This window comes from Lissotriton vulgaris, chromosome 7, assembly GCF_964263255.1.
Source record: "Lissotriton vulgaris chromosome 7, aLisVul1.2, whole genome shotgun sequence".
In the NCBI taxonomy this organism is placed as follows: Eukaryota; Metazoa; Chordata; class Amphibia; order Caudata; family Salamandridae; genus Lissotriton; species Lissotriton vulgaris.
Window position 1 is genome coordinate 260468898 of NC_141695.1, and position 22308 is coordinate 260491205.

The following is a 22308-nucleotide window of genomic DNA, read 5'->3' on the forward strand; positions in this document are numbered from 1 at the left end:
TACGACCCGCACGTTGTTCCGCCTATTGCGGCCTTCGGCATCCTCCGCCCTCCGTTCCAGTGAGTCCAGTCGGGCGATCTGTGCTCCGCGGTCACCACCGATGGCTTCAGGTCCAGCAATAGCTGGTCATGGTCCTTGACCCTGTCTGCCAGCTTCGCGTGATCCGCGCGAAGCAGCCCCAGGCCCGTGGCCACTTGGGCAATGTCATTGTGCAATGCTTCCTTAGTGGAGGTGATCGCATCAAGGATGGCATCCAAACGTCGGTTCAGCCGCTGTTCCTGATCAAGCTCCGGGGAGGGACTCTCACTCAGCCGAGTTGATGTCGCTGAGTCCCCCTTGCGACTCCCGGGCATCGGCCCTCCGATCGCCGCCATGCCAGGGTGCTGCGTCACAAGTCCTGTCGCCCTTTTTGCGGCTACGCCCGTGATTCTGTGCCGGTCTCCGGGCACCAGGCAGCTCAATGTCCCCGCCGACGCTCTCAGGAACAATGGCCAGGTGGACGAGCTCCGTTCCGTCACCCCCCTCCGGCCTGAGGGGGGAAGGATAAGTCTCAGGGCGGTGGCCAACGAGGGTCCCCGAGCTCCTGGGTGAATCAGGTCAGCGTCCCCTGGTCTCAGGACACAGCACCGCCAATCCTAGTGCCTCGGGCTGCCAAGTGCAGGATCTCTTGCCACTCGGCGACAACTTGGTTCAGGGCTGAAGTTCGGGGCCGTCCGACCTCCTCGCCGCCATTTTCTTCTCACCCTCGGTAACACCTCGGCCGCCTCTTCTCTCAATCTCCTCGGGGCCAGCAGTCCCCCAGCGACTCCCCGATTGCGCCCAGCTGTCCCCTTACACTTCAGAGGGCAGGAACGTCGTCTTCGGGTCGCCTAGGGTCCCGAAAACAGGAGAATTAGCGGGATTCCGCGCGGAGCTGCGAGCTCACGCCGCCATCCCGATCGGCGTCCAAGCCACGCCCCTGGTTGAGAAGAGAGATTTGCCAAGGTTGTATTGGTTTGGTCAAGGGAGGTGATGATAGAGGGGGGGAAGGATGAGTAAATTTTGTTTACTTTTTGATGAAAGAACTCTGCTACATTATTGCAGTGAGCTCTGGATTTGGTTTCTTGCAGACTGGGTGGGGGTTTGGTAAGTTTTTTTACAATCTGAAAGATTTCCTTGGGTTTTGATTTGGCTAAAATGATTCTGTTCAAAAAAAATGTTATTGTCTTGTTTGTCTTTTATTGATCTGGTGAGACGCTCCCCTAACCAAAAGGGGAACTTTTTTGCACAAGAAACCAGCCGACACGTGTTTCGTCAATTGCGGAAAAAGGTACGGGCAGAAGACCTTTTTCAAAGTTGCCCGGCGTTAGCCGCCTCTATACCCACTCAAGTTACCAAACAAAGAGGCAGGCGCTGGAGACTGGAAGGCAGGAAACAGAAGTTTTATTCTGACGGAGCAGAACACATCAAATCAGACAACAGGGTATCTTCTCGAAGGTGCTCTAACCGCATCTCTGAGGCCTGGCCTCTTATACACGAGTTTATTACTTTATTGTATGAAACACCTCTCTGTCAACCCTTTGATGTACGGAAAGACATCCTCGGAATCTCCCCTTCAGGCCCGTTCCCACACACATTTACAGTTGAAGTCCCCACCCCGGTCCCAACAGGTGATGATTATCGTGCAGCTGGACATTCCGCCGATTCACGGAATGTGTGGGGTTGATCGGATCTCATAGGGTGGGGGCTTTGATCAACTCGAGGTTCCTTTGATGGGGGAAGCTTCCTACTGTACGGGGGGGGCAATAATCAGTATCCGCAGGGCCAGGTGGCGGCCTGGGAACGAGGAAGACAAGCGGGCGCACAGGAAAAAGGGGGTTGTATCAAAGGACCCGGGACCATGAAAGGAATGAAGGGAGGTGTCGCGCTGGGAACAGGATGGGATTCCGAGGCAGAGCTGCGCTGAAGAGGGTTTTATGACCCAAGGCATGTGAGAGCGGGGGTTGTCAGCGTGCGGGGGATGCCTGCGAGGTTAGGAGAGAGAGAGAGACGCGCTGGCTATCAGCGAGGGGCAGAGAGGCCATGGTGCTCAAAATGGCTGCCGCTTACGCGCACGAATGGGCTCAAAAAGGGCAAGATGGCGCCGATAATGTTGACGTTTGCGGCCTAACTTTTAACAGTCCTCCCTTTTCAACATATCGGGTTGGGTATGCTTCCACCCATTTGCTAAATGCGCATACCACAACAAGTACATATTTCAGGCCTTGGCATCTGTCTAGCTGGATGTAGTCCATCTGCAGGACTTCAAACGGGTGATTTGGGACCCCAAACCCTCCCCGGGGTACTACAGTTCCTTTCCCGGGGTTGTGTTGCAGGCATATCAAGCATTGTTGGACCAGACGTTTGGCGGAGTCTGTGATTTTATCATTGTGCCAAACTCTGGAGACAAGTTCAATCATGGGGGCTGATCCTATGTGGGCAGGGGAGTGTGCCATAGTCAGTATGGGAATCAGATATGAGTCAGGTAACAACCATTTGTTTGCGTCTTTTGTCCGCCAGCAGCCTTCATCGTCCTTTAATCCCACCCGTGCCCATTCAGTCAATTTGTGTTGTGAGCTAGCCATTTGAATGTCTCTAATAGTGTCCCTAGCGTCGGTCCATTTTTCTGCTTGTGACCTGGTCACGTGCATACGTGTTGTCGTCCTATTTTCATCTGTCGTTCGAGCAGTGATGTCGGCTAGTGCATTTCCCTGTCCAATAATGTCTGTCACTTTCTTGTGTGCCTGGCATTTGATGACCGCAAGCCTTTTGGGGAGAAGGACAGCTTCGATCAGGGCGGAAACTAGATCTCCGTGCAAAATGGGGGTGCCGTGTGAGGTCAAGAATCCCCTTTCCCTCCAAAGGAGCCCAAAATGGTGAACCACCCCGAAGGCGTACTGCTGTCGGTGTAAATGTTCGCTGTGGTACCTGCTGCTAGGATGCATGCTCGTGTCAGGGCAATCAGTTCCGCTGCCTGGGCAGATCGTTGTGTGATGCGGGCTGTCTCGACTACAGTTCGAGCCGTGGTGACTGCATAAGCATCTGAAGTGGTGCCATCGGGGAGTTTGATGCAAGAACCGTCCACCCACAGCTCTCCGTCAGGGTCAGGAAAAGCCGTGTCTCTGAGGTCAACCCTACTTCTAGTCTGTTCGTCCGTAAGAGTCACACAGTCGTGTACAGGGGGCACATTGGGATCGTTCTCTGGTAAGGGTAACAGAGTTGCTGGGTTCAGGGTGGTGCATCGTTTCAGGGTGATATGGGGTGCAAGCAAAGTCAGCTCGTATCCAGTCAGTCGTGCACTCGTCAGGTGTTGCGTCTTGGTTTGGTTCAGGAGGGTGTCAACTGCATGGGGTACTAGTACCGTGAGGGAATTCGAGAGCACAATCCCCTCACTCTGTCGGATAGAGATAGCAGCGGCAGCTACAGCTCGAAGGCAGGCAGGTAAGGCTCTGGCTACAGGGTCAAGAGTGGCAGAGAAGTAAGCGCACAGTCGTTGCTTTGGGCCAATGGACTGGGTTAGGACAGATAAAGCGCACCCCTCCCTTTTGTGAGTGTAGAGGGAGAAGGGCTTTGTGTAATTGGGGGTACCTAGGACAGGGGCCGAACAAAGGGCATCTCGTAGTTCCGTGAAGGAGGTTTGGCACTCAGAGTCCAAGGGAGTGGGAAGGGGACATCTTTAGCTAGCAGAGAAAGCAGCGGTTTCACAATGAGGCTAAAGTTTGGTAACCACTGTCGGCAGAAGGAGGTGAGGCCTAGTAGGGAGCGAACCTGTTTCTGAGTCTTGGGGACGGGGGTTTCAAGAATGGTTTGGATCCGGTCGGGAGTAAGTTTCCTTCCGTCTTTGGACAGGAGGTGGCCTAAGTAAGTGACCTGGGGTTGGCAGAATTGCAACTTCTTCTTGGAGACCTTGTGGCCATTTTCCGCAAGGAAGTGCAGGAGTTGAATGGTGGCTGTGACTGCTAATGGAGTGGTGTCGGCTGCCAAAAGGATGTCATTGACGTATTGCACTAACACCACTCCATCGGGTAACTGGACTTGATCCAGCTGTCTCTTGAAAGCCTGGCTGTAGATGCTAGGGCTTTCTGTGTAGCCCTGGGGTGCTCGGCAGAACCTATATGAGCGGGCTTTTAGGGTGAAGCCGAAGAGATATCGGCTGTGTGGGTGGATGGGGATGGAGAAAAATGCATTTTTGAGGTCAATGGCAGTGAAGGTGGTGGCAGTAGAAGGAATCAAAGTCAGGATGGTGGTGATGTCTGAGACCACGGGGTACTGGGGTACCACCACTTTGTTGATCTCTCGAAGGTCAATGATAAAGCGGTATGCTTTCTCATCTCCCTCTCCTTGTTTCTTGATGATGGGCAAGATAGGACTGTTGCAAACGTTGCTAACCACTTCCTCTACCACTCCTGCGTCTATCAGTGACTGAATGATCTTTACCAATGCCTTCTCGCCTTCGGGCGATATCCGATATTGTGGAAGTTTTGGGAGTATCGCGTCCGGTCGGACAGTAATGTGTACTGGGTCGATCATCATGCGTCCTACGTCCGAATCTGTCTTGGCCCACAGATACGGAGGCAGAGTGTCAAGCAGGGATGTGTCAGCGTCAGTGATGGAAAACATGCGTCGGGGAGGGCAATGTCTAAGCAGAACGGGGTTGTCGTAAAGGAAAACTCGAACTCCGTCTTGAGAACATCTGATTGTCGCTCGGAAGTGTTTCAATAAGTCAAGTCCCATAATGGCGTCAGGGCTATTGGAGGAAAGCAAAAACGTGGTGTCAGTTATGTTGTTTTCTAAGTCGAAGAGGATCGGAGCGGACAAAGGGTTAGTGGAGGGCGTTCCATCGAAACCTGTCGATGTTATAAGTGAGCCAGACAAGGGTGCCCTTGGAATCAGTCGTTTAGATAACGCACTACGTGTTGCGCCAGTGTCTACAAGAAATGGAGACTTTGTACCCAAGACCTTAGCAGTGACATAAGGGCCTTGCTGGTCAACATAGAGCTCGACTGGATCCCTCCCTTGCCCTTGGCAGTCCTATGCAAAGTCGTGGGCGTCATCGTAGTCAGATTGCTGGCACTGGTTCTGTCTGGGTCGATCAAATGTATTTGGTCTGCTTGATCTGTCGTTAGTCGTGTCATTTGGGGGCCCTCGCAGCTGTACCCTATTTCTCGGTCCACTTGCTATGTCCTTGGGGTCTTTATTTCTGATTATTTCCAAAAGAACCGGGCATTGGGATTTCCAATGACCGGTTCCTTTACAGAAAGCACACTGGTCCTCTCTAATGTCCGTACGTCCAATGTGGGGAGTCGAAGTGCGGTCCTTGGGAGGTGCAGTCTTAGGGACGTTCGTCTGATAGTTTCCCTTGTATTGGTCTCGTCCTATAGTCACCCCTTGCAGTTGTGCAATCATCACCCTCTCTTTCAAGTCTTTCTTCTTTTTCTCTGTTGCTCTATCGTTTTCATTTTTCTGATGTTCATAATATTGGGCCATCTGGAGAATAGCCGCAGGTTTGGAGGCTGCCCAACTACTCTCGCTGGCCTGCAGTTTCTGGGAGACCTCTGGTGACAAACCCTTAACATAATTCTGGACAAACAGATGGTGTCCGGTTGCAGTGGTCATGTCCTGGCCGCTGTAATCGGAGAACACCGTTTCAAACCGGGAGAAGTAGTCCGATACATCCTCCTGGGGTTTCTAGCGACAGGCCGTTACTATCGACCAGTCCACTTTCTTTTCTGGAATCCGGGTTTTTAATTTCTGTACGATTTTATCTGGGAGGTCTAAAATGGATTTCAAAGGCTTTTGTCCAGGTTCTCGTTGTTTATCAATGCCATCGAGTTGTGACCAGGTATGTCCAAACAGCTCAAGGTGGTCGACTTTCCGGATTTGCTTCCACACATCAGCTGGTAGACATAACCCGAAAAACAAGTCGATGTCAGCCAGGGTCATAATCGTTGAACCTAGGGCTGTACCTAATTCAGTATAGAAGGCAGTGGGGTTTTTACGTAGGTCAGGCAGAGATTTCCGGAATGTCAGAATCTCTTGCCGGTCCCATGGCTGGTAGACCCAGTTGTACACTACCCTTCCTTTTGCATCTTTGTGGTTTGCATCATCGTTAGTCCCTTCACCTCGTGGGGGAACCCAGTAAGGGGCAGCCTCTCGTATCGGCATCATGGCATTAGATTGCTCAGTTTGTGGTTCGGTCGCTACGGATGTCGTGGTTTTAGTTCCCGATTCTTGTTCAGTGAGGTGGCGGAAAACCTCAAGCGTACGCATAAGGAGGTCCGTCACATCACACTCGCCCTCATCCCCGATATCGACCTTTCGGTACAGAGTCGTTAGGCTCTCGGGACCTTTGTCTCGATATCGGTCCTCATATGCGTTCAAGACATGGTAACACAGTCGTACGGTAAAATGTCGTCTGTGACTCCCTGTATACGAGTTAAACATATCCATGATGTACTCTTCATCTTCCTTTCTTTCTACCAGTGTCCTTGCTATCTTGTCAATCCCTGTTCGCTCATCTTTGCTTAATCTGCTTGTTCTTGCAGAACCAACCCTTCGGGTCTCAGGGTCACCTAACGTTGTTGTTTGTGTAGTATCTAATACAAGGAGCTCGGCCGGCACAGAGGCCATGGGGGCCGAAGCTGTGGCGCTTCTCTCGTTTGTGCCTGGGGGTGGTGGGTGCTGTGCTAAGAGTTGGGAAGGGGCATATGGAGGGGGCATGTAGATGATCGGAGGACCTAACAGCAGATCATCGTTGGCTCGCTGTTTCGAGGGTAATTCAGGGTAGAGCGTGGAGGGCGTTCTAACCGGACACTGGCTTGATATTTCCATTTCTAGTTTCTGTTTGGCTTCCTCTCTTTCCTTAATCTCCTCTTCTAGTTTCTGAGCAGCTAGGTGGGCTGCTTTTCGCAGCTCTTTTCCCAACCTACTCTCAGTTCTCTTTTTACGTTGTTCGGTTTCTTTGCGCCACATGCCAAGACTATCAAGCATAGTGGGCGTTGTCTTGTTTTTACCAAGGGCTGTTTCTAGCGCGCTTATTTTATCCTCATCGAAGGATCCTATCAGTGGCCACTGGCTTTCTCTATCCTTTTTCGTATATTTATGCCACAGCTTGCTATAAGCTATAGCGATCAGTCCATGCTTCATGAACATGTCCTTATTAGGGGTGCCTTCCAGTGGAGCCGGATGGTTCATCTCTAATAAGCGGTCCGGGCTAAACAGGCTACCAATCAGTAGGGAGAAGACAGGCATGACGGATTACAACGGGGACAAAAAGTCAGCACTACCTATCTTATCACTGCGTGCAAAGACTAGACAGAATATTTCTATTCTACGTTGTTTGCAGGCGGTGAATACCTCAAGAACCAATATCGAACAGTCAATGTTCGGTCAATCAAACAATCAATGGGGAGAATAAGTAGGCACGACGGGTTACAACGGGGACAAAAGTCTGCGTTACCTACCCTTTCACTACCTGCAAAGAGAGAACCTGTTCTTCCCTGTTTGCAGACAGGGAATCTCCAGAGAACAATCCGCGAACAGTAGTCCGGGTTCAAACAATCAATCAGTGGGGGAGAAACAATCTCCAGAGAACAATCCACGAACAGTAGTTCGGGCAAACAATCAATCAGTGGGGGAGAAAGATAGGCACGACGGATTACAATGGGGACAAAAGTCTGCGTTACCTATCCTTCACTGCTTGCAAAGAGAGAGCCTGTTGTTTCTCCGTTTGCAGACAGCGAATCTCCAAACAAATCAACAAAGAGTAATACTAGTATTTTCCAAACAATCAAACAATCATTTCGCAATTCGTCGTGTTTACACGACCTTACCCGGACCGCATGGACAGTTTCTTGTCTTCCGAATCCAGCGCCCGATCGTCCTCTATTCTTCGTGATCGTCGCGGCACTCCTGATGGTTCCCAGTCAGGACCGTAGATCACTCGAGAGAGGTCTGTTCGGAACCAGTGAAGTTCGGATGATCGGCTGTCAGACGAGGGTCTATCGGACAGGTGCACTCCCGATCGTTGCAGTCATTCACTCTGTCGTCAGGACCTCTCCCACTGGATCCACGAGTCGCTGATGGGCCCCACGTTTGGGACGCCAATTGTGGAAAAAGGTACGGGCAGAAGACCTTTTTCAAAGTTGCCCGGCGTTAGCCGCCTCTATACCCACTCAAGTTACCAAACAAAGAGGCAGGCGCTGGAGACTGGAAGGCAGGAAACAGAAGTTTTATTCCGACGGAGCAGAACACATCAAATCAGACAACAGGGTATCTTCTCGAAGGTGCTCTAACCGCATCTCTGAGGCCTGGCCTCTTATACACGAGTTTATTACTTTATTGTATGAAACACATCTCTGTCAACCCTTTGATGTACGGAAAGACATCCTCGGAATCTCCCCTTCAGGCCCGTTCCCACACACATTTACAGTTGAAGTCCCCACCCCGGTCACAACAGGTGATGATTATCGCGCAGCTGGACATTCCGACGATTCACGGAATGTGTGGGGTTGATCAGATCTCATAGGGTGGGGGCTTTGATCAACTCGAGGGTCCTTTGATGGGGGAAGCTTCCTACTGTACGGGGGGGCAATAATCAGTATCCGCAGGGCCAGGTGGCGGCCTGGGAACGAGGAAGACAAACGGGCGCACAGGAAAAAGGGGGTTGTATCAAAGGACCCGGGACCATGAAAGGAATGAAGGGAGGTGTCGCGCTGGAACCAGGATGGGATTCCGAGGCAGAGTTGCGCTGAAGAGGGGTTTATGACCCAAGGCATGTGAGAGCGGGGGTTGTCAGCGTGCGGGGGATGCCTGCGAGGTTAGGAGAGAGAGAGAGACGCGCTGGCTATCAGCGAGGGGCAGAGAGGCCATGGTGCTCAAAATGGCTGCCGCTTACGCGCACGAATGGGCTCAAAAAGGGCAAGATGGCGCCGATAATGTTGACGTTTGCGGCCTAACTTTTAACACAATAACGGGGTAGACCAGTGACTCTTCAGGGCTGTGTAGTCAGGCTGAGGGCAATATCGGTAACTGGTGATAATTCCAACCCGGTCCTAATCGGGTACAAATATAGACAGACGCGAGAAGAAGGTACTGTGGAATGCGTCAAAAAACGGGTATAAAGAAACGACTGGCCGCCGCTGGGTATGCGGTCGGACAGTGTAGGGAAGCAAATCCGCTTGGCCTCTCTCGTTGGCTTGAGGCCGTGATGGGGAACTCAAAGAAAGTACGTCGGTTCTCCGGGTACCGACTTACCCGGAGAACCAACGTACTTTCTTTGATATACATATATTCAAAAAAATGTAAATGCCCTTGCACTACACAATATTTTACAAATATAGTGCAGTACAGTGCAGTATTACATTCTTTATAAAAAAAGTCTATGAAATACTGCAGTAATAGTACAAATTACCATGCTACTAAAAGGTTTAAAAAATGGGTTTCTTCGCAAACTGCTGTAAAAATATATAAATAAATTTCTCTACCTAATACCACTTTAGTAAAGTGGTGATCATTAGGGTAGAACCATAAAACCTACTACTTACCTTTATGTTACCACAATGAACGTGTGATGAAAAGTACTTGGCTGCCTTTTACATTTTGTAAAGCCATGCATTAGCCAATCGCATACTGCCTCCTCCATGGCATGCAACAAAGTATACTGTGGCAAAACCGCAGTATACTGCATCACAATGTATAACAATTTGAACAGCTATAACTTTAACACCACTCTTCACTCTATGGAACTTCACTGTATGCCACTACATTCTATGCCATTCCACTGTATGCCATTACGCTCTACCCAACTCTACTCTACGTCACTCCCCTACACGTCACTCCACTCCACACTAATCTGGTGTAGGCCACTGCACTCTACCCCACTCTACTCTAAGCCACTCCACTGAACTCCACTCCACTGTATGCTATTTCACTATGTGCCACTCCACTCAACGCCACACCAGTGTACACTATTACACTGTACACCACTACAGTCTACCCTAGTACACTCTACTCCGCTCCACTCTACACCCCTCAACTCTATGCCTCTCCACTCTAAGCCACTCCACTCTATGCCACTCCATTCTATGCCACTCCACTATATTCTATTGCATTGTACACCACTCCACACTATGCCACTCTAGTCTGCCTTACTCCATTCTACACCACTGAATTTGACACTGTTTGACTCTCCGCCACTCTACTCTATACTACTCCAGTCTACACCACTCAACTATATGCTGCTCCACTCTTCGCTACTCCAATCTATGTTTTTCCACTGTATGCAACTGCACTCTAGGCCACTTTACTCTACATTATTCCATTGCATGCCATTACACTCTACTTCACACCACTATAAGCCACTCTAGGCTACTGCACTCTACGCTATTACACTTTACCTCACTCTACTCTACTCCAATCTTCACTACTCCACTGCAGACTGTTGGACTGTACTCCACTCCACTCTATGCCACTCATCGCTATGCTACTCAACTCAACGCTAGTTCAGTGTATGCTATTCTAGTGTCGGCTATTCCTTTTATGCCGCTCCATTCTAAGCCACTCCCCTGTATGCCACTCCACTGTACACTACTCCACCATACACCATTCCACTCTACCTCCTCTGCTCTACAACACTCCACTGTAGATTATTGCACCGTACACCACTCTACTCTACTCCACTCCAGTCAACTCCTCTGTATGCTACTCCACTCTATGCAATTCTACTCTATGCTATTCCATTGCATGTAACTCCACTGTATCCCAATCTGCTGTACTCTATTCCACTGTACACCACTGCACTGTATGCCACTCCACTGAATGATATTTCATTCTCTGCCACTTCAATGTATGCTACTTTTCTGGACACTAGTCTACTCTAAGCTATTCCAGTGTATGCCTCTCCACTCCAATCCACTCCACTGTGCTCTGCACAACAACACTGTGCTCCACTCGACAGTCTATTCCCTTCCACTCTACCACTCTATACTCCACTCTATAGCATTCCACTGTACAACAATATACTCTCATTGTCAGTCTACAGAACACTACTTTACTCTATATCACTATGTACAACACTCTACTCCACCCAACAAAGTTCTAAAGAACTCCCTCTGTGCCTTTCCACCCAGATTACTATACTCCACTCTATGAGATGCTACTCTACTCTACAGCTCTGTATTCCACTACTGCACTCTGTGACACACCACTCCGCTGTAATGTACAAGACACAACTTTATGACACATCACTCCAGTGTACTGTACAATATTCCATTCCAGGGCCTGTCCGTTCAAGTGCGCTCCTCGCCATTGTAATACACATTACACCACTCCACAATACTTTAGTGCACTGTACGCTACACCATTATACTCTACTCCACTCCACTCTACTCCACTCCACTCTATCCCACTCCACTCCACGGAAGGACTTGGTCAGTATTTGTTACATACACACCACATCCACAATGAGACCACCTTTCTGTACAAACTAGATAGATGCTGTACGAAAATGGATCATTATGGGGGGTGAAAACAAGTAAGTAATATCTTTATTTATGTGATTTATTAAAGCCATTGCAATAGTAAGAACAGTTAACATGCAATTCTTCAAAGTAGTCAACCATGATTGAGGTCCAAAAATTACAGTTCAGAATTGTACCAACATTTAGATAGAGCAGTGCTCTGTGTGCAAAGATCATGCAGCTAAGACAATAAAAGATCACTTGACAAAGGTAAATTACTAAATTTACTAAAGTTAAGGCACCATAAGACCATAAAATTCAGCATGGGCAAAAAGCTGATGTGCAAAGTCAGTAGTCTATAAACTAGTTCTATAACAAAAGCAGAAATAGTTAGCAATAATTCATCAGAAGTAAAACCTGCTTTTAGCAGCTAAAATTATTGAGATTAAGAGACCGTAAATCCATAAGATTCTAGATAGGCTGCAAAAACCAATGTGCAAAGTCAGCAGTGTTTAGACACTCTGCCCAATCACATCAACCTAGAGTGGGCTGATGGGAGACGTGTATCACACCTCTCTTCCCAGGCTGAGCACATGATGGGATAAGCTGGAAAGCTGATAGAAATTAGCCTCCAGGAAGTTTAGGCAAGAAAAGGGAATTTGCAAAAGTTACTTTTTCCTAATAATTCCTAAAAATTGAAATTCGTTATTAAATTAGATGTTTAATAACTATTAAAATCTATTTTTTAATAATTTTTCTAGTCAGTCTCATTCCCAAGATACAGTATAGTATTTAAATCTGTACTCAGATTTTCTAAATGGGACACCAAGGCCTGTCACAGTGAAAATCGCTTTTTGGGTCTTGTCACAGTTGTGACATGGTGGCATGGTAGACCTGAAGCCATGATTTTCTTCGTGACACTAGTGGATGATACAATAAGTGCTGCAGTCCACAGGTTACATTTAACTTTTCAGGCAATATGTGATTTTCCACACCGTATACTATGGGTTTACAGAAAAGTTAAATACACCAATCAGGGATTAATCAACTTCCTAATGCTTTAGGGGTTAGAGAACATACACTGATATCAGTGCACCAGTAGGCAGAGTTGCTGGACATTGGGTTATTAGTTGTGTGACTGCACAAGTAATAGGTCCACAATTCTCATTACTGGGAGCCAATCACCCGCATGGTAGAGCTTGAGTCTCCTAGGTTAGTGAGGCAGAGTAATCAAAGACCTACTCAGGGGAGGTGGTGTGGACCAGTAATCATTGTTTGCTGGCACGCAATAACAATACTCAATAAATGATTGTCCAGTCAGTGTTTTTTCTCTAGAAAAAGGAAAAGTACATTCATTGCTCATGCACTACCAAATACTATGCAGTCATTTACAAATATGCACATAGGAAGATGGAAAATGCCATATATGACATTACATATTCATTGTTGAGTCCTCCCTGGAGGGGTCATACAAATATAAACCGTACTTATATGGCTTAGTCAAAGGTTAAAGATCAACAAAGCACATATTAAAACCATAATTTTGTACTTAAATGTGATCATCAAAATTAATCATCAGGTGTAAATGCACTTATGAATGTCAATAAAACATTTGTACTTTGGGCAATTAAAACTGCTAACATGATTAGCATGCATAGTGCATTTAACCCCTCCGGCGCAGTGGGGGAGAATTAATGAGTGGGCAAGGTTTGGACGACCCCCGGCCGTCCTCCACACACGCCCATCATGACGTCGGACAGCCGGGACGGTCCTGAGCACCAAAGGGGTTAGAATGAGCAAAACATGTCTGTGCATCTTTTATCAACTTTCCAACCATGAAAATACATTTATAGAAGTAGCCCCAGAGGGCATCACATATTATTTACATTACATGCCACCATTGAATTAGACCTTAGAGGACACTTTAATGTATACATCTCCTTTTAACACCTCCAAGCCACAATAATTGCACCCATAAAATCCGCCCCTAGAGGGAGCAGAACTTCCAACTGTAAAGCTAAACCTCCAGCCTAGAGAGTGCTTTGAAACATTAGGAAAATTCCAGAGGGGTACTGGATTTGAGGACCACACAAACATCGGGTGAGTGACATAAAAAAACTATTTAGGGGCGGGAATAGCTAAGCTTTTGCAGCTCCCTCACTTCTATGGTGATGTTGGTGTTGACCCTGCCATTTTGGGACCTCTACAAGTGAAGGAAATGAGGCAACTAGAAGAGCCTCAAAGGGCATTACGGAGTGCTACTCTGGGAGCATTAAATATTTTAGCAGCGGCTCTCTTGCTGTGCTTGGAGAGCCGCAGAGCATTCATTTTCTTTTTCTGGTGAGTGGCCGCGTGCCCAGCATCTCTTTTTCTTTGGGGAGGACATGGTAACCACATGTTCCCAAAGTTAGGAGCAGCCCAGGGCGTCCTCACCAGGCTACCCTGGTGGCGCCTGCTTGGTAGCCTCTTCCTGTTGATGTAGAAGCTGGAAGCTCTATCCTCCCCACCCGCTCCGTACAGGCAGGGAGTAGTTAATGCGGTCGCTGCCCACACATGGAAATGAGACATGGGGCAGGACCACTAGTACTGGGGGAGCACAACAAGGCTCCCCTGGTACAGTTGCTCGGCTGTGGAGGGGCCACTACACATGTCCTCTCTATGGTAAATAAAATGGTTGTATGTTCTTACAACGCATTCCGGTGCAACGCATACCTTTACCACGCATGCATTACAACAGAATGGTTTTTCTACGCATAACCTTTTCCTCGATTTCTTCGGTGGTGACGTCGGACGTTGTTAAGAGGAAGCGGAAGTTCCTTTCTGTTTCCTCTTAAACGACGCCGTTTTCCTGCACATCTCGACCTTTTTTTTTACCCTTTACCACACATGCCTTTACTGCGTACCTCGTAGTAAAGGTATGCGTGGTAAAGGCTTTCATGGTAACCACGCATGAGTTGTAATGCATGTGTGGTTAAGGTATTCGTGGAAACAGCCGCGTTGTAGTGGCTGTTTCCCAAATAAAATAGATAAATCCTGCAGCAATCCCCAGGGCCTTGCCCACCCCAGTGATAGATTCAGAATTGGCAGGCCCCCGCACTCTTTATCGTTCAAAAGGTCGGCAAACTTTAAACTGCCATAATTGAGCCCCATTGGGCCAATATTGGGCTCATTTTACTCCTGGTGGTGAGCTCTAGCCAGACCTCCTCACCTCCAAAGCAGTATAGTCCCCAGGGAGCTTGTTATCCTGGCTTCCTGAACCAGCCTTCATCCTGGTCTTGGTTTCTAGGCACAGAAGTCCAGGGCTTTTTGCCCAAGTGGTCCTTAGAGGGTGCGAGGGGGCAAGGATGCAAGCCTAAGTGGCCCCTGGGGAGACCCACTGGTCCTGTGGTCAACTGGGCAGAAACCTTAGTCCTTTCTGGGCACAGGGGGTTTGTTCTTCCAGTTTTCCATGGTGTCCCCAGGGTCCAGCAGTGAAGGGCAGAGAAATCATCAGGCAAGAAATAGTCTTCCCTTGTGCAAGAGTTTTTATAGGGGAGAGGAAGGTTCAGGAAGCCAGGCTCAGCAGCTAATCCTATGTTGACACGTCACCTCTTCAACCCTATCCCAACCCTCCTGAACAACATGCTGAGACAGTTCAAAATGGTGAAATCTAGGAGTCAAAAGTCACATCTCCTCTGGGTGTGTCAGCTATGCCCCTCACTGACTCCACTGCAAGGGGCCTTTCTCACTGGTTTTTAAAGGGGGAGGAGCTTCTCTGTTGGCTCCAGAGGTCTGAGTTCCCTCCTTTGTTCCATGGGCTTTGAAGGCCCATCCCTGGTACAGTGTGACAATTGATTTGTTGATTCAGATCCATTCCAACCCACCCTTTTCCTCCTCAGGAGCTGAGCAAAGCACTGTTAATTGCTTGTTTTGTTGGGGAGCCATTGTTCCTGCTGCTGGAGAGAAATGTTATTAACTTGCCACAGCAGGGTGAACAAAAGGCCTGGGCTCTGGTCTGAGCTGAACTAGAGAAATATGACAATTCTGGATGACTCATAATTTGTATAATTTTCCTTTTGGAGCTTGCAGAACTGAGATTCCTGCATAGGCTACACCCCAATTTGATACAACACTAGTCTCTGTAGGCCAAAGTGAATTGAAACTCCTCTCTAAGGCAGTTTTCTCCATATCTGTATAATTAGGTGTCACTACAGACAAAACAGTAAATCACACTGACTTTCCCTATTAGGCTGCACTAAAATTACAAGTCATTCCCCAGGTCAATATCTAATCCTTCAGAGCCACTTCTGCACCAGGCTACCTGGGCAGCACACAGCAGTAGTCTGCCATGCGCAGCCTGTACATGTGAGCACATGTGTTCTCGTGTAACCAGTAAAGTGCCCCATATCCATGCTGCATCACTGCAGACTCATCTTATTAGGTCGATACTGGCAGTAAACACATGCAGTTAATTTTCCATGTGATTATTGTGGGTGAGACACATGTACTGAGACTCACCCACAGTAAAAAATGTGATCAAAAAGCTAAAAATCCGGGTGTACAGAATGGACAGAACTCAATTGCAACAAGAGTCTCAAAACCAGAAATAAAAATCAGCAAAAAATGGATGTGTCCAAAAAGCATTTTCTCATAGTTGGATCTATATAATTTTCATCTACCAATGCAGATACTGGTGTTGGATGGTAGTATTTTCAAATTTCTCTCTGACCACTTTCAAGGTGAAAAAGGGTCAGAGAGGAATTTTGGAATGACACACAAGTAGATTTTTTATGGGTTTACCCAAACTTCCAAATCAAACCATGCCTTAGAATGCCCACTTCAGTGCTATTTCTACTACAGACTTCCCTGCACTTGTGGCTTAAAAGTCTGTTGTAGTAAATGCAGTAACACCTTGCCTTTGTGAATTCCTGGAAAGCCATAAACGTGTCTTTACAACCCTAAATACCTTTGTGAATAGGTTCCTGTGAATTTGCCTCAACAGTTATGTGAAAAACCTGTCCACCCCCACCCCCCACCCACCCTCCATCCCACCAATTCTAGGGCTCTATTCCAGCTGTGTTAATGGTTAGGTTTCTCAGAATTTTCGTTTTGTGTGAAATTTACACAAAGGTATTTCATGAAGGCAACATTTGGTCTGTTCCATCTGTCATTTTCCATGTTCAGATACAGAAAATGCTGAATTAGTAATTAAAAGTAAAGCATGCCTGGTGATTAAAAATTCGTACATACGATTAAAACAGTAACTGCTACCAGAAACATTTTTCAGTGACTGATGGCTGAATTAATATTGAACTTTTCCATGGTTTCTCGAGCTTACAAAGCCATAGAGGAGCAACGTCAAGGATTGAATGGTATAGAGCAGTCAATGAGAAAATAATTAGAAATAAATCACGCAAGGAAAAAAGGAACAGAGAAAAGCAGGAAGGATGGAGGGAAGAGAAACAGAGAAATTTCGACAGACAAAAGGAATCGGAGGGGGGGAGAGAGCATAGGGGAGATAAAGGAGGGAGGAGGGAGGATTTGAAGGAATGATTGAAACAAGTAAGGAAGAATGTGAGGATATTAGGAAGGTGGAAATAGGGGGGAAGGAGGGATAAGAAGACAAGGAAAAAGTGGATGAAAATCGAGGGGATGGAGGATGAAAGGAAGAAGGAATGAAAAAAAGAAAGAATAAAATAAACAAGGAAAGGATCATGGAAGGGAATGTATAAAGTAGGAAAGGTGGATAGTATGGAAGAATTGAGAACGTCATTTGTCTGGAACATATCAGACCGAGGGGGTCCTTTAGCTTTAGCGATCAGTCCGCTGATCTGCTAGGGCGGCAGAGGAATGCTTACCTGGGGCCTCATTTATGAAAAGTGACGCATCGCTGCGTGAAAACAGCGATGCGTCACTTTTCAGTGCGCACTCCTTGCGACACCAATGATGCGTCATATTTAATGTATGACGCATCATGTCGCAAGGACTTACAGATACGTCAGTATTTCTGACGCATCTGTAAGCGCAAAAGTGACGCATTGCTGGAGTGTGTCACAAAAGTGACGCAACTCCAGCAATGCGTCCTTTCACATGGGGAAAGCCCCATGTGAAAGGGCTTGCGTCAGTCTTACGCCTGCTGTGAGGCAGGCGCAAGATTTTGACGCAACAGCATCCTAAAAGTGACGCAGTGAAATCTCATAGATTTCACTGCGTCACTATTACGAGGCTTTTTGCGGGGGAACGCCCCCCTCTGCATACATTAAACCTGACGCAGGTATAATGTGGCGCAGGGGTTTAAAAAGTGACGCATCTACCTAGATGCGTCACTTTTTAAAGATGGCGCAACAAGGCGCATGTTTTACGCTGCCGATGCGTCACAAAAAGTGACGCATCCGCAGCGCAAAACTGACGCAAAGCCTCATAAATGAGGCCCCTGGAGAGGAGCTGCCACCATACCACCTTTCACAGCACTGTTGGCTTGCCAATAATAAGCCTTGTTCAAAGCGCTAGCTCTGCCCACATTATTATTTCTTGCAAATAAACCAACAAAGCAGGGGTTTGTTTTCTTTAAAACAAAAAATAAATGCCCTCCAATGTGTGGATAGTTTTCTCTCTGTGCCTGGAGGGCCATTCTGCATTTTCGTTGTCATTGTCCGTTATGCATCGCATAGGCAACATAATCGATCGCCTTAAGGGCCTCTGAACTCGATACTGTCCCTATGTTCACAGCCCTAGTGGACCTCAGCATCCAGCAGCGCAACTCAGGTGCCGAAACATCTCCCGACCTATACAATCCAACTCACAAAACACGTCACACCCCTACCCACAATTAAAGATGCACTGTCTACTTGTTCATACACAGAAAAGGTCCCCTTGCATAATGCGCTGCTCATATCAAACTGTCGTCAAGTCTGCACGTCCCTGACGGTGAAACCTGCCTCTGACGTCATCCTCTGTGATCCTTAGAAACGCTGCTCTGCTCTCTGAGGCACCTGACATTAAACTCCACGCCAGGCGCCTGCCCTAAGCTGTTTCTGAAATCCTCTATGTCCTAAAGCTGACTGAGTGTAATTCCAGGAGGATAGAGGTGAATCTTAGAGCTTCCGTCGCTGATGCCTTCGGTCGTAAGTAGATTAAAGGGGCTTTAGAGCACTAATACACGTGAATATCCGAGGCACTGTGAGCAAGTCAAATCAAATTGGATGTTTATCATCACAACATGTGTCCCCTTCGATTAACCCATAGACCGGATATAAGTGGTATTTCTGCGACCCATGCAGTCTCAGGCACCATGTGGCTAGCGTCATCTGCAGTTATAAAAGGCCTGGTGGCGCAGCATGGAAGAAGAGGCGGACGCCAGCAGGTAACTTGACTAGGTCCGACCCGGATCTCCTCCAACCTCACATCCGGCCAGGAGCAAATTTATTATCCAGGCACCACGTGGTGCAGCACCAACCATTCAAGTATGGCATAGCAGGGGTCATGGCTTTAAGTGGGATGAAAAAACTGGAGGGTCTCTCAAAGGGTGTGGCCAATGTAATAAGGGCCTGGCTTAATTTAAGCTAAACATTTGAGAGAGCGCAAAACTGAGAAAAAATGTATAAGTGCACCATATTTACTAGTTAGATGCGTGAAATAGTTAAAGCACGTAGAAGTGTTGAAGGTTACATAAAAGCACATATACTAACGAATGTTTAATCAATGTAGAATGCATATTATAGAGTGTGAAGCTAATATAGTAATGTTTAGAAATGTTAGAGTGCTGTAAAGACTCCATGTTATGTGACTGTTACAGAAGAAAATGTAATGCTGCTAAACGTAGAAACGCAGGCCTCATGGCAATGTATGAAGAACGAAAACATGCTTTGCAGTTCACATATAACAGATTATTACTTTTACTACTATTTTAGAATATTATTAATCATGCGTTAGAAATCATGTTTGTAGAAGTGTTTCATATAACCAGAGTGTATTAAATAGAATTGTTTTAGTTTAAGAAATAAAGGTTCACAGAATGCGGGCCTCTTGCAAAGTAATTCAGTAGGCCTGGAAAGATAAAGTTGCTTCTTTGATCTGCACGTGTTAGTTAGAATTGAGTCTCGTTAAGCATAAATTGTCATTCTTGGTAGAAGTTTTATGGCCCAAAACAGATAACTGGAGGTTGGAATTTGGGGCCCTATTCATGGGTATCTGTTGGCAGGTGTGAGGGGGTTCCAATCAAGAGAGTGATGAATAGAGCTCTGTCCAGGGAGACAGGCACAGGCCTGGAGGAGGTTCCAAGAATGTAATGGGGGGTACCGGCGAGCGGAGAAGAAGCCTGGGAAGCAAGGTCAACGCTAACGAAGAGGCCCAGAGGAGTGTCGTTGTGGAAGAAACCAGAATCGAAACCACGTGAAATGTGTACGTGAGGGGCATCTCTGAGGGGCGTTTCGACAATGCTTGTGATTTTGTATTAGGGACAGCACCCTGGGGTGGAGGCAGAGCAGATGGCCTGAGGACCCTTAGAGAGCGGATGGGTAGTCAGAGAGGGCATGAAGAGTGAGTGAACTTCTTTGGAAGTCACCACAGCTGACACCTTTTTAACTTAAAGATCCTGTTAAGTAGGGATATCACTTAGCTCAGTGTAGGGACAGTCTAACCTGATTCTTTCTTTTCTGTAAATGACACTTAAGTTACAAATAGTGTCCATTCTTGTGAATTTGCTGATCCTTGAGCTGGTTCTAGTAATATTTTTCTGTCGTTTAAGATCATTCAGAGAATTTATGTTCGTTTTGGTGCCAGTATACCTGATGAACCTTTTATTGAGATGTTTGTATATCTAGTTAACTTTGGCTTTATAATAAGTCTTTAAAACTGAATGGTGGTAAGTGGTTCTTCAGAGTCGTGCCAAATTATTGGTTTGATTAACTTGGTAGTAGATTACTTTTTACTCAATGACAGGCAACAAAGATTCAGTCGACCTGATTGGGGATTTAGATCTAGAGTGATCAAATAGAAGATCAAAAATTCCGCCTTCCCAGTTGGTAGCAATATCGGATGGTTGCCTTCTTGAGGAAGGTGATCTAGACTAGGTTAAGATTACCCCTGAGGCCCCTAGAAAACAAGAGATGACCAGAAGAAGAATCACCTGCCGAAGAAGGTGCTGACGGCGTGAGAGAGAAAAGCAGCAGAGTCGGTCGAGAGTGAGTATAAAGGGTCATGCGTTGTCAGATTGCGGTATTTTGTGTTGTATTTGTGTTGTAATGTCATGCGGAGTTGAAAGCCTGTAGTGTGATTGAGGCAGGGTTGTGAGCGCGTGCAACCTGGTGAAAATCTTAAGTTCAGAAGTTCAGAAAAGAGCTTGAGTGGTTCGGGTGTATCGGACATCCAGAGTAATTGTCAACCGTTGTGAAGGGGGTCATGAGGTACCATTGATCGCCCGCAGGACCGTGATAGGGGGAATGCAAGAGTGAGTGTATGAGTAACGGACGCTGGTCGGAAGTTACTGTGTGTGTAAGTAACCTATCAGTTAAGGCGATTGTCTGGACATCTACGGAAAGACATTTCGTCAGTTGAGGTGACAATTACAGTTAGACTGTGGGCGTACAGTCAAGAAAAGTGATCGCTTGGTCGGAAGTAATCATTTTTCAGAGTATGAATGGGACGCATGCATGACCGGGATACGAGCTGAGAAAGGAGGGGAACTGCTGCGAAGGGGAGACGAGTGACGTCAGAGAGAGCCGCGCTGTGATAGGCCGGTTGGTGTAAGACCGCGCTGGGATAGGCCGGTTGTCAAGAGCCACGCTGTGATAGGTCAGCTAGCAAAAGCCGCGCTAAGATTGGTGGATTGTCATCAGGAAGTAAAACAAACGTAACGAAGTAGAAAATTGTGAATTTGATCATGAAGTGCTTTAGGCGCTTGAGAGCGATCTTTAAAAGAGAAAATAGAGAATCGGTGGACGGGGAAGAGGCCCCGCCGGAGGGTACACCAGCTCATTATATGGCTACGAATGTTGGGCTCCACACTATACTGTGGATTTCAGAGTGGAGTAAGATGACAGAGGGGAACGAGGAATTGACGTTCCCGAAATACGGAACGTTTAGGTTAGAAGCATTGAACCAGTTGAAAGCAGTAATGCTCGCAATGAGACCTCTACCCAGACCAACACAGTTTGAAGCCCTCAATGCATGGTTCAGGGCGGCGTACGACCAGAGCCTGAACAGGCGTCAAGAAAGAGTGAGACGATCGGTAAGAGTAGTGCAGGATGCCAAATGGGATGAGGAAGCTAAAAAGTGGAGAGTGCAGAGAATCGAAGTAGACAAACTGTACCCAGTGATAGAAGTCACAGGGGAAAAGAAACCATCAGAGGAAGATGATGAGAGTGAGACAGAGGACAGTCTGATAAATAGGTTGCTGATCGACAGACCGCCTCCGTACAATAGAGAGGTGGAAAGTGCCGAGCTGCAAAGGGGGGGCGGGGCTGGTACAGGGGAAAATAGACCACCTCCTATAGCAGACAGAGAATACGCCACAGGTGAGGAGAGATCTCAGCCTAGTCCAGCACATAGGGTAGTCGGAAGGTTCGTGGTACAAAAGGTGCCACAAATGGAGCATGCTAAGTCCTACCAATTGCCAGACGCTCTCCAAGTACCTGTCACTATAGCTCCTATAGTGTCGATTTATGACCCAGAGAAAGCACGAGAAGAGGAACAGGCACGGTGGGACAGGGAGAGAATAGAAATGGAGAATAGGAACAACATGATTAATTTTCAAAGGCAGTTGTCAGGACCTCGAGATTGGAGCACCCCATTCAATCAAGCAGGGGATCCCATAATAGATCAAGGGGGTCAGAGAGGACCGATGGATTTAAGG